Source organism: Equus asinus, chromosome 5, assembly GCF_041296235.1.
Source record: "Equus asinus isolate D_3611 breed Donkey chromosome 5, EquAss-T2T_v2, whole genome shotgun sequence".
Classification (NCBI taxonomy): Eukaryota; Metazoa; Chordata; class Mammalia; order Perissodactyla; family Equidae; genus Equus; species Equus asinus.
Window position 1 is genome coordinate 16,493,114 of NC_091794.1, and position 13,303 is coordinate 16,506,416.

Below are 13,303 nucleotides of genomic sequence, written 5' to 3' on the forward strand. Positions count from 1 at the left end.
CCTGGACCCTCATGGTTGTTAACTTTAAGGACATCTACGAGCTCCATCAACTCCCTCAACTATGGCTCTCAACTGGACCTAGCCAGTCCTTGAGCCCAATGAACCTGTTCATGTCCAAGGCTGGAGAAAAATTACAAAACTGTATGGTTTGGTGCCCCTCCTACAAGGCAAGAAACACCAAAGATTGCCAGCAAATCACCAGAAGCTGGGAGAGGCATGGAACAGTTTCTTCCTAGAGCCCTCAGAAGCAACCAACCCCGCTAATGCTTTGGTCTTGGGTGCCTGGCCTGTGAGACAATACATTTCTGCTGTTTAAGTCGCCTAGTTTGCAACACTTTGTTACAGTAGCCATAGCAAACTAATACACTTAGTAAATAAACCATCTTTGAGTATATCGGAATGCTAACTGGCTCATTCACTCATCAAATAGTTATTGGGTACCTACTATGTGCTAAGCCACTGCTCTAGGATGTTGGGATGTGTGGCATATAAGAAAAACTCAAAATAAATTTGTTGAATGAATGAATAAGAACTTCATCATGTTACTGCAGTTTGTGCACTAAGAAGCAATTAATCTGTCAGTCAACATAGGATTGACTGAATGCCTACTGTTTATTCATCTGAAAAATATTTATTGAACGCCTACTATGTGTCAAATACCATTCCAAGAACAGAGGATAAAGTTATTGATGGGACAAATTCTGCACCTTCATGGAGCTTAAATTCTAGTGGGGAAAAAAGACATCAAACAAGAAAACAAGTAAATAATTATGTAATTTCACTCTCTGCCCCACACTGACAATCACAAGCATTTATCCTCTAAACCCTGTAACTCTTGAACAATACTCAAGGCATTAGTAATATTTAAAAATATTCCTAATACCATGCCCTCTTATTTCCCTTACCTTTCCGCAATCTCTATAAAAGCCTGGAATATCCCTAGGATTAATGAACTTAAGCTGTTCTCTACACTTTTTGATTTAAGCATGATTTTAGGAATCTACAAAACCATGATCAACACAGTGAAGTCTGGGAGTGAGGGTAGGGTAATCCACAGGCAGACCACAGGTTGAAAGCATTTGGGCAGGACAGCCCAGAAGCTGGGTTTCCCAGTCAGTCAGTCATTCAACACATATTTCTTAAGCATTTACTGTGTGCTGGCCCCTGAGCTTAAGGTAGGAGAACTGTGGACACAGGGGGCATGGTGCTGACCCCCACTGAGCTAACATTCTAACGGGAAACACCTGAACAACGGATTTCACATCCCTTAATTATGATTGTGATGAGGATATATGAAGAGAGCTGGCAGAGCACATGGTCAGGGGGTTTTGTCCTGAGGGGTTTGTGAGAAGCTTCCTTGAGGAAGTGATGCCTGAACACGGTTCTGGGGCTGGGGTGTATTTGTTCGAGCAGGCATACCAGAATCTTATGTTTCTTCTTCCTCATCTCCTTTCATCCATGTGCCCACATTTCAAATACTTAAAAGCATTCTTCAAATATACTAAGAACACCAAAACTAAACACAAGAGAAGGGCTCTCCAGAGGAAAGGGGCCAAAAATAGAAGGAAAAAAAAAACCCCTAATCTCACCATTTGTTTTGAAAACACCCAAAATGATTAAAACATATTATAAACTAAAACATATGAACTAATCACTTGCCAAGTTTCATTTTTAAATTAAAGCCGTTTTTGAGGTTCATAAACTGAAAAAGAGTCTTCAAATATGAACTCGTGTTTTTCTTTGCTTGGCCCTCAGTTGGCTTGACGCCTCTGCTGTTAGGTTGTATGGAGGGAAGGGGATCAGCCGGTCACTGACATGTGGCATACACCCACCAGAACGGAAGCTCCGGCAGATGAGGACTTGCTTTGTTCATAGCTGTATCTCTGACACACAGAAAGTGCCTGGACGATAGTAGGACTCAATAAATGCCTGCTGGAATACGAACTGGATCAGTATTCTAGGCCTTTGAAGGAATTCTCCAACTTTCTTTTTTTACCCAAGCCACATTTTGCTTTATGCCAATGGTTCTAACCTGGGGTAACTTTTGCCCCCACCAGGGGACATTTGGCAACATCTAGAGGCATTTTTGGTTGTCAAGACTGGAGAAGTTGCTAGGCATCTTGTGGATAGAGGCCAGGGATGCTGCTAAGCATCCTACAATGCACAGGATAGCTCTACACAACACAGATGTATCTGACCCAGAATCTCAACAGGGCCAAGGCTGTAAAACTCTGCTTCAGGCCCTTTGTTTCTATTGGGCTGGAACTGGGAGCATGATGCTTCGTATATTTGGGAGGAAGTCCAGTTCTAGAGGAAGAAATTGGAAGAGTATCATTGCTCTAGTCTCACTCCCTTCATGACCCAGAAGAACTGTCCCCACTTGAAGGCACGTTCAGAGACAACCATTCTTGCCTTTTGCTCCCACTGGGTTGATTTGCAGTTGCTGGGGAAACTGCCTGAAAAAGCCTGTCTCTACAATGGCACTGAATAATTTTTACAGCATATTGGTAATTTCCCTGCTTACCTAAGAATATATCCTAATTTCAGTAAAATTAGTTTGTTTAGAGACCAAGTAGGTATCTGTAAGAAAAAGGAATGTCCTTCCCTAATTCAACCCGTTTATCCATGTCTGGTCTGGATCTGCACACGAGTCTAGCTTTATTCATGATAAATAACATCAACTTCAAGAATTTGACCAAAACCCAATAATGTGCCCAGTAGAGAGGCTGGGTTTATAGCATTTCCTCTGCTCCCTTCCTTGCCCTGCATATGAAAATAGTAGTATCTGATTCTGGTCTCAATGGGGAAACTTCCATGGTGCCAGAGGAGTGCATGTGCCGAGTTCCCCACTATGATGGTTGCTCCAGTAATCTTGGTCTTGTGGCATGTGTCCCAGTTACCATAGAGACGGCATACGCTAACAGTGTAGCATTATGATTGGTGGGGAAGACACATTTTGCAGAAGCTTTTTTGGAGGGATAAAGATAAGACACAAGAAAGAAAGTGAGACTGCCAATAAAGAGGCACAGCAAAGAGAAGCCTCCGACGATCACAGATTCTAGAAATTCAGGAAAACAGAGATTACAACTACTACTATAAATCCAACATAAACTTTCCACTCAAAGGCTGCCACTGTCAGGAAAATTTCAAATATGAGGAGAAAGAACAGATAGAAAATATTCTAAAATAAAAAGGTAAATACATCAACCTACCAAGATATAGAGGTGACAAAAGTGGTATGGCAAGAAAACATTTTTAAATGATTCAAGGCAAGGAAAAAAAGGAATCCAAGAGAACAATAAAATTGAAAGCTACATTTCTGTAGCATGGCTGACTTACAGACAGGCTGGCCCTCAGGGAGTAACTTAAGTTCTTGAGTGCCTTTTTCCCACTTGCGGGAAAGAAAAAGAATAAAGATGATGTCCTTCTTATTTTTTAACAGGGATCTTCTTAAACACCTCAATGGTTTGATGTTACAACAGATGAACAGGATGCTTGCTAGTCAAAGAAAACCTGACAAAAACTCTTAGGGAATACATAAATTAGGGACATTGTTTGCAATGCAAACAGGCTCATTCCATAGGTTCTTAATAATGAGAGCTTAGAGTTCCCTGACAGTGTGATCTCATTAACGTACTTTTTCTCTGTATACAGTTTTGAGGTATACAGTTATTACAAAGATCAAGGCGTGTCTGCAGGGTAAAGGGCCCAGGTGTTGAATTGTAGATATTTTTAAATATACAGAAGGCTGGAGATAGGATGTGGGTTGGTGTAGGGTATGAGTAGGAGAGAATTAAGAGGAAACCAGTTTGGAGAAATGTTAGATAAGTGATTATAAGTTCCTTGGTGTCCAGGTCTATATCTGGGATTATACATACTTCAGTCTAATATACCCACTGCCCACTGGACATCTATGTCTCCCAATTTTAATTATCATCAATGTGTCAATATCTCTCAAATATACATCTAAAGCATTAATTCTCTCCTGACCGCCAGCCCTCTATATCAAATGACCTACTGGACAACTCCAATCGGATATCTCCACATGTTCAAAGCTACATCATCTTCTCCTTCAAAGTTTCTCTTCTTCTTATGTTCCCTATGTGAGCAAACAGCATCTCCATTCACCCATCTGTCCGTGCCCCATACCTGGGAATCATCTATTGCTTTTTCATCACCCCTCAAATAATCACCAGATTTGTAATTCTAATGTAATTTCTTTTAATGACCAAAGGAGGCTTTTGTGCATAGAAAGAAATATTTATAGTTAATTGGGTTTTAAACTATTATGTGTGTGTATATGTACCTATCTACACACACACATATTATTCTATTTATTAATCTAGTAATTTCTGTATAAAACAAGAAAAATCACTTTCAGGAAGGGTGAGATTACTAGGTAGAAAATTTGGGAACTCAAACTATTTCAACTGTCAGTCAGGGGGCTGGAAGAATGAGAGTTAGGGTCTGATCTAGGAGCACCTTCCAGAATGATTCTATCTGGGTCACCAGTGAACACACTGAATATTTTTATAGTAACTATAACAATGAGGGATTCTAAGTCAATATCCTATAAAGGGAATTTTACAACTCACATCCTCTATGTTCAAGTTCCATTCTTATCTAATTCTTTCATAATCACTTTCCACTTTATATCCTAATAAACATAGACCGTAATTTTGTTTTCCCAGTCAACCAGGTTTTTGGATTCCTGTGACCTTTCACTTATTAATGTTTCTCACATTTCTAGGTCTCTGTTCCCTTTGCACCTCTATTATCAGTCACTTGTAATATTGTAACAGTCCATTGTACTATGTTCTCATACATTTCTGAGCCTTTGCACATGACCCTACTTGTGTCTAGAGCACCCATATTCCCTGATAAACATAAACCAGATGAAAAAAAAGACTAAGTGCTTTATATGTTGCTGTTTTGGGTGCTGAACAGAAATATTGGCCTACCTAATATTCTAGATAAACCTACATAAAGTGCTCTTACTTTCAAAATTAATTTTGAAGAATCTGAAAATTTTGCCATGGAGAATCATGGGGCCCATACCACAATATTAAGTTTTGCATTTAATAGAAACACCTGAAAATTCAGGGAAAGAAGCATTCATTCTTTATTCAATTCATCCAGCAAATACTTACTGAACACCCTTTACACACCAGGTACTGTGCTAAACACTGGGGATTTCTTAGAGATCAAAATAGACAAAAAACCCCAAACTCCAAAAACAAAACCCTGAAATCATGGGGCCTATATTCCATATCAAAGGGAAATAAATATGTAAATAAAACATATATCTGAAGGAAATAAGAGCTATGAAGAAAAATGAAGCAAAGGAGGGGGGTAAAATTTTAAAAATGGTGGTCATGAAAGACCTTATTTAGAAGTGAAAATTGAGCAAAGACCTGAATACAGTGAGCAAACAAACCTTATATAGGGAAAGGATTGCAGAAAAGCAAGTACAAAGGCCCTGAGGTGCAATCACATATGGTAGGTGAGGAAAGTGAGAAGGTAAATGAAGCTTGAGAAGAGTGAGTGAGGAGTCAAGGGCTAAATGAGGACACAGAAGAAATAGGGGAAACAATGTGTAGGGCCTTTTGGACTATTGTAAAGGCTTTGGCTTTTCCTCTGAGTAGGTGGGGAGTCACTGGAGAGTTCTGAGCAGAGGAGTGATGTGGTCTGACTTAAATTATATTATATACATTAAAAAGAATCACTCTGGTTACCGTTTTGAGAAGAGACTCTAAGTGGCAAGGCCAGAAGCAGTGAGAATAATTAGGAGGCTACTGTAATAATCCAGGAAACAGACGATAGTAGCTTGAATTAGAGTAGGGCTGTGGTGACAACAAGAAGTGGTAACATTCTGGATATATTTTGGAGGTAGAACCATGGAATTTGTTCATAGGTTGAATTTGTGAGAGAAATAAAGAGCTGGGAGAGAAACATATATATATATATATACATTTTAAAGATTTTATTTTTCCTTTTTCTCCCCAAAGTCCCCTGGTATATAGTTGTATATTCTTCGTTGTGGGTCCTTCTAGTTGTGGCATGTGGGACGCTGCCTCAGCGTGGTTTGATGAGCAGTGCCATGTCCGCGCCCAGGATTCGAACCAACGAAACACTGGGCCGCCTGCAGCAGAGTCCGCGAACTTAACCACTCGGCCACGGGGCCAGCCCCGAGAAATATATTTTTGACTTCAGCAACTGTAAGGATGGAGATGCTATTTACCAACGTGGTGAAGATGGCGTATTTGTTGGGTGAAATAAGGAATTCCATTTGGGGACGTCAAGTTTGTGATGCCCACTAGACTTACAGTGGAGATGGTGAGTAGACAGTTGAATATGTGAGCCTAGAATTCAGGGTAAAGACCTGGATTAGAGATATAAGTTTGAGCCAGAAGCTTGGGTGTGAATATTAGGGGAGTGAATGGAGAGAAAGAAGAGACGAGGTTCAAGGATTGAGCCCTAGGACACTCTAGCGTTTACACATTGAGGAAATGAGAATATACCAGCAAAGGAGACTGAGAAGGAATAGCCTGTGAGGTAGGGAAAAATAAGGTGAGTGTGGGGGACTGAAAGCCAAGTAAAGAAAGTGTTTTAATGGAGAAAGAATAAGGAGCCATGTAAAACGATACTGAGAGATGAAGAAAGATGAAGACTGAGGATTGGTTAAAGGATTTAGCAACAAGGAAGTCATTGGTGATCTTAGTACGAACAGTTTTATTACATTGATGGATGCAAAAGCTAATTAGAGAAGGATCAAGAGAGAAGTAGAGACTAGGATTAGAGAGTGTCTATAGTGATTATCGACATTTCTAGAGAAGTGTTGCTACAATGGGAATCAAAGAAATGAAATAGTAGTTGGCAAGGAGTGTGGGTTCAGAAGAGAGTATTTTTAGGATGAGAGAAATTACAACATGTTTTATGCTGATAGGAAAGATTTGGTAGATAGGAAAAAATTGATAAAGTAAAAGAAAGAGGGGAGCTTTTTCAGGAGCATTGTTTATGCGAGAGGGGGTGGAGTCTAATGCATAATGAGGGGTGGGCTGAAGCAGGAGCACACAGAGTTTATCCATAGTTATAGGAGAGAAAGAGAGTACGTGGGCATGGATTGCAGATGGGAGGGTAGGTGTGCTGGAGAGTGAGTGTTTGTGCAAGTTCTTTTTTGATTGCTTCTATTTTCTCAGCCAAGTAGGAAGGAGGGTCATAAGTTGAGAATAGGAATAGAGGAGGAGATGGAAGTTGGAGAAAGGGAAAGATACGAAATACTTTTGCAGAGATAAGGAAAAATGAATGGATAGGGAGGCATAATACAACTGCAAGGCAGCACTAAGAGCCTCTTTGAGTGATCATGAGTTTAAAGTGAGAATCTTCAGTTTACTTGTGTGTTTTTCTCCAACCACATTCAGCTGGCATGCAGGCATGGACTCGGTAGGGAGTTGCATATGACCACTCTGGTTGAGATTTGCCAGGAGAGGACAGTGAAGCAAGAGAAGATCAAGGGAGTTAAGGTGTATGCAAGGAAATGCTTAAAATCATTGTCCACGGAATCTAGGCTATATAAGGAAGTGAGAACATGAGGGACTATAGGTAGCGTCAATGGATTAGAGGTCCTAGTAGGCTTCAGGAATTGTTTTAATAGGCGAAACAGAGGGATTGGGCTGTGAAAACATTAGGTGGTGGTTGGAGAGTGGCATGTTTGAAACAGATTATAGAAAAGTTGTGATGACTGGTAATTAAAAGGTCAAAAGCATAACCATGGGAGTGAGTAGCTGTAGTGGGGTGGCGGACAGATAATGAGAGAATCAGGGAATGGAGAGGCAAGGTATTGGAAGGATTACATATTTAGACACTGAAATGACCAAGAATTGTGATGAGGTAGAAATAAAAAGAGCATTAGTGAGCCTGTGGCTAAAATCTTCAAACATTGGGAGTGGCAAACAGGGATTTCGTAGATTCCTGCAAAAGGAGGGGTTATGGGAACACTGAGCTCTCCTACTGCCTCTCCACTTTTCCTCTCCCTCACTTTCCACCTTCCCAGTTTATGTGACTGGCATTAGTAAACTCTTAATTTTCCTGACTAGATAGCTATAAATCACCTGTGAAGTCCCTTTGTCCTTTCTATTCAAATTATCTCCAAGTCCTAAGAATTTCCACTTTCAAATGTTTACTCTCCTTTCTCCTCATTTTCGGGCATCACTACTCTTGCTGGTCACTCCCTTTTCTATCACTGAGTTTAATGTTCTTCATGGCAGTAATCAGTATCTGAAATTATCGTGTGCATTTATTAGTTTGCTTTTTGTTGGATGGAGGTTCTATTTTCCCTCATTAGAATGTAAATTCCTTAAGGGGAAATCTTTGTCTATTTTGTGCCTGAAACACAGCGTACCCTCAATAAATATTTCTAGAAGGAATTAACAAATGTCCACATCATGTGCTGGTGAGTCCTAATTTTCTCAGTTTCACACACTGGCCTCACTTTACCAGCCTACCTGTTTCTCCTTATTCTCCTGCTCAAACCATCCATTTCACTCAGTAAGGGCATTTGACTGCTCCCATAAAACATCTTGCTAATTTCTATCCTGATGATTTCATCGAATTTCTCCCCTGTTTTTAATGTCAGTTCCCTACACACTAATTCTTCAAGGCTCAGTTTGGGTCTCATCTCCTGGATGGCTTTTCCATGATTACTCCTAGGTCTGCTGATTTCTCAAGTCTTGAAAACCCTGCTAAGCCTCATAATGTCAGCTGCCGTATATTTTCTAATTGTTTAAGGCATGTTAATCTTATCTTTTCATTTTGAACATAGGTTTGTTTTTGGCTCAGGGATCCTGACTTACATCCCATGGTACACTCCATAATAATTAACATAACGTAGGACGGATAATGTAAGTTCAAAAACATACCATGGCTTCTTTGGATAGTTTCAATGACTTCTGTTTTCCTCAGCAATCTGACAAACTTGACCCCTTTCCCACTATTTGACTATTCTTCCTGCTTTATCAATATCGTCTTCAAGACTACACCCTCGGTCTGCCACACAGAATTCTACGCCCCTGCATTACAATTTCCATAACTAAATCATTGTCTTTGCCATTATTGTTCCTGGAGTCTCGTGGCAATTTTAGTATATTCAGGACATAGCTGCCAAGATCATCTTTCTTCTTGGTTGATATGATTCTTTCTTTAGAAAAAGATCCTTGCATTTTTTTTCCATCAAACTTTACGTATCCCCTTGAAGTTTATTTCCCCTTGGCTCCATCCTTCTGTGGCTTCTTCTCCACTTTCTCTGTGTTCAGTCTCTGCTTCTCACTCGATTTGCCCTTTGTCTTATTTGAGGGAATTGGCTTTCACACCTTCTTTCAAACCACCCTGTATATTTAGAATAGTTTCTCAAATAATATAAAATTTATAATATTTATGAATAAATGACACAATGCCAAGATATTCTGTCTCTTCTTTCAAATAACATCTGAAGATGCACCTGCACCACTAAGTTCTATATTTAAGATATTGAATAAGTATCATTCATCCATCTGTTTTCATTCTGTCTTGCATTTTTCAGGACCTGCTTAAGAGTTGTATTGTGAGGTCTTTGGGGCTGGGGACTGTCTTGCATAGTTCACAAACTGGCCTTTGCTCTGTATATTCATGTTTCTTTGACAAATAATGAATAATAATAATAGCCCACTGTGCATTTTTACATTCTGCTCATAAGTCCCTGGAAAAAGGAAAACTAATAACCAGGGATTATAATAGAAACACTGAAATGAAACTAACCTCTTACCAGGTTTTTCTACAGTAACATAGACTTCTATAGACTAATATTCTAATAAATAATTACCTACTTAAGTCATTTGTAAATTGTTCCTTTGCCAACATTATGTATCATATCAAATGCCTATGTGGTTTATAGGACAGGGAAAAACAACTAGAACATTACAGCTTTGTGGGGGATCAGAGCAAAAGCAGCAAAATAAGAGGTTTACTCTGCTGGGTGCACAGTTTGTAAGAATTAGTCTCACAAGTAGAACTACTTGACAGAATATATGCCTGCTCTCCAGCTTCCCCTTCTCCCCCTCCCCTTTCCCTTTGCCACTCCAGATCTCTTTTCAATAATGGAAGACTTGCTTGCTTTCTTTTTCTTTTTTTTTTAATTCCAGGTGGGAAGTGTATCATTTTGCGTGAAAAATCTGCTTTTCCTGTGAATATAACAAATGTTCTGATTGAAGCTGCTCTATGAAAATGGCAGTGTGTCTAATGAAGGAGGAGGGGACTGTAGCTTAACGGGTGGAGTGCCTCCATATTTATCCACTGATGAGCCACATTTAAACTCCAGGTTTCAAATGAAGACCGAAATGTTACGATTGCCTTGTTACTGCAGTGGCCACTAGATGGCAGGTCCAAAAATCTGACTGGAGTCTCACTGGAGGGCAGTTCTTACAAGGGAAGTAGAAGGCTTCTGGCACTCAATCCAGCATCGGTTTATCAAGAAACCTCTGCTGTTTGCCCAAACATTGGGTGGCTAAGACAATATCCACATTACTTCACAGGGCTGCAGGGAGAAGGAAGCCCTTTCTTATCTAGGTTTGTAGAGCACTGTCATCACATACACAGATAGATCTTTAGATTTCTATCAACAGACATTCTCAGATCTGGGTGTTATAAATGGTCCACTGTGTTTCATTACCTAATGGTCTTTGCAATACCTAGCCATAATCTCAGGGGTATAAAAAGTGGTTGTCTCATCTGCCAGTGTAGAAACACATGGAGAAGACTGTCAGAGAGGCTAGGGTAAGGGTTTACATAGCTGTACTCTGTACCACTTAACAATACATGTTTACCAGTCATTCCAATTTAGTATTTCACATATGTATGTCCTATACTGGAGACTATCCATATATTCATCTTAATTGTTTTGGAAAAGAGAATGTTTACATATAAGAGACCTCTTATTTAACAGAAAAAAATAATTAAGCCCATGATTGAAACTGATATAAGTAAATTTAGAATAAATTCTTTGGAGTACCTAGCGTCATTTCCATTTTTTTGCAGTGAAATGACAGACTTCTAGAAGTGGATCTTATGACACTATATAAGAAGTCATTCTTAGGCCAATTACTCTGAAGACAGATTACATCTTTCCCTTCATAATTTTTTTCTCTGTTTTTTTTTCTGCTACTGGATTATCCTGATGGAAACGATTTGACTACATGGACACTGAGTACTTTTCTGTATCTTTTAATTAAAAGAACTGACCTTATGATTTTTAAAAGTAAAGAATCATAAGCTCTGAGATAATTTATCATTCTCACTTAAGAAAATAGGTTCTAAAGTCAAATTTATTTTTGTACAAAAGCTGTGACATGCATTTTGACATACATTTAAGCGTTCATGCCAATTAAAATTTTATAACAATGAAAGCAACACAAACAATTATAGCCATACAACTCACTTATCACTCACCTTTTGTTCCCTCTCTCTTTTCAAATTTAGGTACAAGAATAACAGCAAACATATTGATTTCATTTACCCTTGCTCTGTCTATTTGGACTGTTAAATGTCTACATGAGACACAAGAAGAGGACACATACACAGCTCTTCAGGATAAAAAAATAAGATTTTCTTTTTGGAAGAATAAATATGGACTATCCTGATTACCACTGACGAATTTTACATCAGCACTAGCTGACTTCCTTTCGTTTGGCAGCAGAATTTAAAATACGATGACAGAAACAACTTATGATGAAGTTCCATGGTTATTTCTACATAATTGTGGTGAATGGAGTTTAACCTCCGCTGCTATCCCCCCAAAATGCTAAAACTTGTACCTCCTGCACAGAAAGAGCAGGAGAATGGCAGCGGAGGCCTGGGTTCCATCCTGGTTCTGACCATGCCTCGCTGGGTGGGATCCAGAGGGCGCAGCCTCCCTGGAATCCTCTTCCTCATCTCTGAAATGAGGGGCTTTAAGGAGAAAGTCTGCGATCCCTCTCTGCGTGAACGTTCCGTATCCAGTCAAGCGCATTACTATGCATTGCAGATTTTTTTTTTTCTCAGTAACCAACTAATTCTCTCAGAAGAGAGAACAATGTCATTAAGGAGGCTATATTGAAAGCTAACTCTTGTCCCCACCAACTTCGTGGGCCCTACCCACGGAGGTGAAGCTGGAATTGATTCTTCCTTCAAACCTCCTTTTTCCCATTCTGTATCACTCTCCCACTGACTCCCCACTGTCTCTAGGTCTAAATCCCACCCCAGAAGCCTACCTACCCCCAGGCAGTCACCAGCTAATTATTCAAAAAAAACCCTACCTTTCCTCTTGGGCACGTAATTAAACTCCATTTCCCAGCCCTCCCTGTGGATGGCTACAGCCTTGTGACCGAATTCTGGCCAATGGGCTGTCAGCAGCAGTGACTTGTACTGCTCCACCTGGCCTAGAAAAGCTCCCGTGCAATCCTTGCTCTCTCTGTGCACCAGTCTTCTGGCTGATGTCACATCCAAGGTGACCTTGGAAGCTATGTGCTGAAGATGACACCTCTGCCAACCTGGATCCCCATCCAGTCTTCACATGAGCAAAACGGAAACTTCCATTATGCTAAGCCATTGAGATTTGGAGGTTTTTGTAATGTAGAAACTAATATTACCTTAACTAAGAACCCCCTAAACCAGAGATCAGCTGTCCTTCCAAGACACTTGATTTATGTCACTTTGACCGTGTTTTTACTTTATAATGAATTCTCTACTGATATGTAAGATCTTTGAGGGCAGTATGTGTTTTATTCATTTTCTCACCCCCTCACGGGACTCTAGCTAGTTGGATAAATGCTGAATATAGAACATGGCTAGTTTGGAAATTATAGATAGTGGTAAAAGCAGTTGTGATTAAAAAATGATTCCAACTTTTGTCTTGTCCTATTTAGGTACCAGGCAGGAATGATGAGGTTTTCAGTGTGGAAATGTCATTGTGACAATTGTAGCCTTTTAATATATTTTGGGTACTGCCTTCCCAATAACCACGCTCCCAAAATAACGTGCAAATTAAATATTTTTAAAAATTAAAACAATATCAAAGGGAGGGATAAGTGAAGAGATAAACTGAGAAATATGAGAACTAGGGGATTTAAAAAAATATATTGTGAGTTACATGGGGCTTCTACTACCACTACCACTCAAGAAATTACAGCTATAAACTCTTATCTCAAATAGATCCTCCCACTTTTGGTACATTACTCTTAGTGTCAGTATTGACCTCCTTTGAGCCAAATTCCTTGGACATTTTCTGTTTTATTTT

General features: G+C 39.6%; 1 protein-coding gene and 1 long non-coding RNA gene across 46 annotated transcripts in view; one reads left to right on the forward strand and one right to left on the reverse strand.

Moving 5' to 3' along the window:
* ZBTB20 (zinc finger and BTB domain containing 20) overlaps nucleotides 1-13,303 on the reverse strand; it is a 770,050-nt gene that overhangs the window by 192,557 nt on the left and 564,190 nt on the right. The gene's annotated exons all lie outside the window — the stretch shown is intronic.
* Nucleotides 1-13,303, forward strand: part of LOC139045229 (uncharacterized) — a 60,764-nt gene that overhangs the window by 9,763 nt on the left and 37,698 nt on the right. Inside the window, exon 3 of the long non-coding RNA XR_011503165.1 lies at nucleotides 1-13,303. This exon is cut by the window's right edge and continues 37,698 nt beyond it. This is a non-coding gene — a long non-coding RNA (uncharacterized lncRNA).